Source organism: Staurois parvus, unplaced genomic scaffold (assembly GCF_062004578.1).
Source record: "Staurois parvus isolate SC_StPar_1 unplaced genomic scaffold, SC_StPar_1.0 ptg001162l, whole genome shotgun sequence".
Classification (NCBI taxonomy): Eukaryota; Metazoa; Chordata; class Amphibia; order Anura; family Ranidae; genus Staurois; species Staurois parvus.
In genome coordinates, this window is record NW_028318958.1 from 5,239,047 (window position 1) to 5,242,349 (window position 3,303).

The 3,303-nt window shown below is 35.9% G+C and overlaps 1 pseudogene; it reads right to left on the minus strand.

Moving 5' to 3' along the window:
* Positions 1-2,089: 2,089 nt before the first annotated feature.
* On the minus strand, positions 2,090-2,172 carry LOC149439053 (U4 spliceosomal RNA; annotated as a pseudogene).
* Positions 2,173-3,303: the final 1,131 nt, after the last annotated feature.

Sequence of the window (3,303 nt, forward strand, 5' to 3'; positions counted from 1 at the left end):
AGTTGCTCCATGTGATTGGCTGATTAGTAATTTCTGTTACTGAGCAATTGAACAGGTGAACCTAATAAAGCGTATACCGGAGCATAGGTTTGCCTTAAAGGAGAATCCCAACTATAACTAGTTAACTTTTATGTATAGAGCAAATTATGCCCTGTTCAGTGTAAAATTATAAGGAATTTCTATATATTGTTATAAAGTTAGACTGTTGCATGGATAATAGTTCATGGCCACTCATCATGAGAAACAGTTTGTATGCCAAATATTAACATAGGGTGCAGCATTATATAAAAGTAAATTACAGGGCTACAGCTACAAGCAAAAGATTTCTAAATGTATAAACTGATTACTAAAAAGGTATAATACATGGCTCCCTATTGAACAAAAACTACACAAGCAACATGCAGTAATAATTAATCTTACATAATCTTGCAATGCTCCAGATGTGTGATTGATCACTACTATATGCTACTTCATATTGTTACATGCTACTTGTATGACAGTGATTCATCACACAAAATTGGAGTTTTGTGCAGTCATACACAATTAAATGGTCCTGGATTTTGCTTGTGCAGATTACACCATTGGGAGAATTAATGTTACCTGTTTAGCAAACAATTGCTAATTAGTTGATATATGACAGATTTTAGTAGTTCAATTGAGCTACTGAAAACAACCCATGTAAGTCTAGCTAGAGATGTACAAGTAATGGAAAATTTGCTTTTCCGGTAATCTGGTTGATTGCAGTCCATTACTCTCTGTACCAAATCTTTGGTTACTAAACTGTAAAAAGCAGTCAGATGTACTAATTGAATACAATATGAAGGACTGAGCTCTGGACCTTTGCACCACTCACAGAGAAAAACACAAAACTAACAGGTAGCTGCCATTCTTAATGGAATCCCATTAATTAAACAAATCTATGCACATAGAACAGCGCTGCTCACTAATATCTACAATACCTAATCCAAAAAATTAAATATATATAAAAATATCACCCTATATAAAAATTGTGCAAGTAATTGTGCAAAAATCTTATGTACATATAACAAACCGTCTTATACCTCTAATTCACATATATTGTGAATACAATATAATATGTGACTAATACGTGATGTTATTTCTCATTTTATTTTTATTTATTCATTTCATTTACTTATAAAGCGCCATTAATTTACGCAGCGCTTGACATATATATTGTACATTCACATCAGTCCCTTACCCTCAAAGGGCGTACAAATCTAAGGCTCCTAACTCACATTCATATATACACATACTAGGGCCAATTTAGACAGGAACCAAATAACCTACCTGCATGTTTTTGGAGTGTAGGAGGAAGTTAGAGTACCCGGAGGAAACCCACGGAAGCACAGGGAGAACAAGCAAACTCCAGGCAGGTGGTGCCTACATCTAGTCATTTAATGGACACATCTGTTGCACTTTATTAATTTATTTATTTGATTGCACTAATCACTTTAACCTCCCTGGCGGTATTCCCGAGTGTAGCTCGGGGTAAAGTTTCAGTACCAAAAGCGGTAACCCCGAGCTACACTCGGGCTTACCATGCGGCGTTGCACAGGGATTCCCTACAGCGCTTACCTTGTCCTTTGCTCCCGCGATGCGTCCCCTGCAGCATCCCCGGCCATCTCTTCCGGCCGATGCCGGCATCTGGCTTCTGTGTTCTGGTCCCTGTGACGTCGGGACGTACGGGCGCCGGAACCGGCAGCAAATTTGAAAATTAAAAAAAAATGAATTTTTTTTTAAAATGATTATTTCATAGCAAAACATTTCTGTATCAACCCATTTCACATACATTTTGTCCCGAGTGCTTTGTCCTGTGCCCTGCCTGCATTTTGACTGTTCTTTCTGCCTGGAGACTTAGAAAAGTCCACGGCGTCCAAAAAGCGTCCCTTTAGGTCAAAATCGGTTTTAGACCGGCTAGAGAACAGCGATAGTAAATCAGAACTACTTGCAGAATTGAGTGATAATGATTCGTGGGGAGATTCGCCATCGGACACTGAAAACGATTTTGCGACTTTGCTCAGTGATGTGCGAACTTGGCGTTATATTTCATATTTCAGTGTTTTTGGTTTGATTATATTATTAGTTTTCAATTAGCAATAATCACGCCTCAGGTGGACCTCATTGGCTATGATACTGCCACTGCGCAAAGCTTGATTATATTATTGAATTACATTTATTATTATATTATTATTTTTTATGAGTATTTATTAAATTATAATTTATGATTTCGTGTTTCAAGTTTTATCATGTTTACTAGACTCTTGTTCGGACAGATTTCAGTGAGTTATTCCTAAAAATTACAGGCCTACAATAAAAAAAATACATATTTCCATGCAAAAAAATGGTACCGCTTTTGGTACAAAATTCCTGACATAATCATACCGCCAGGGAGTTTAATAATTTATAACATTGTTTTATATACTTATATGTGATGAGAAATAACATCACGTATTAGTCACATGTTATATTTTATTCACATTATATTTGAACTAGAGGTTTGTTATATGTACATCAGTTTTTTGCACAATTACTTGCACAATATTTATACAGGGGGGATATTTTTATATATATTTCATTTTTTGGATTAGGTATTAGTGAGCAGCGCTGTTCTATATGCACAGATGTACTAATTGCACTTTCACTCGAGGACAAAGCTCATATTCAAAGACAGAATGATCTCCCTCCAATGGGAATCCTGCTTTGATGTCACATAGGGGTACCCTTGAAGTGCAGTCTTCCTGGTTTGGGGGTTCACTGCTCTCTCTGCAATGTCAAAGTTGAACTGATAAGTTGTCCACAATATCATCTCACTTTAGAGAACAATCTCCAACTTTAGACGTATGTCTCCTGTCATTTTTGGAGGCAAAACATTTGTTCATGTATTCTTCCCTGACATCAGCTGCTTAAAGTTAGCTCTGATAATACTGCATATTCATTGTCCAGCTACAGACACCAAATACTACATGTCAAGTCTTCACCTGTTACAGTTTATGGATGCCAAATACAAAAACAAATATGAGTCTTAGTTTTCTCTCTGTAAAGTTGAATCATAGCTTTTTATAAAATGTATTATTGTTTGTCAATGTAAATTAATGCAAGAATAGAAATGGCAAGCAGTTCATCAAGTAATAAGTAAATAGAGAAGTGTGTGTAGGAGGAGCAAATGAATACATTGTAATGGCACTCAATACTGTTTTCATCATATTTGCAGCATCATTTTTAATGGTGGATTTACATATATGGATTGTTCTATAGATAACAACAAAGTCTACTAAGAAACTT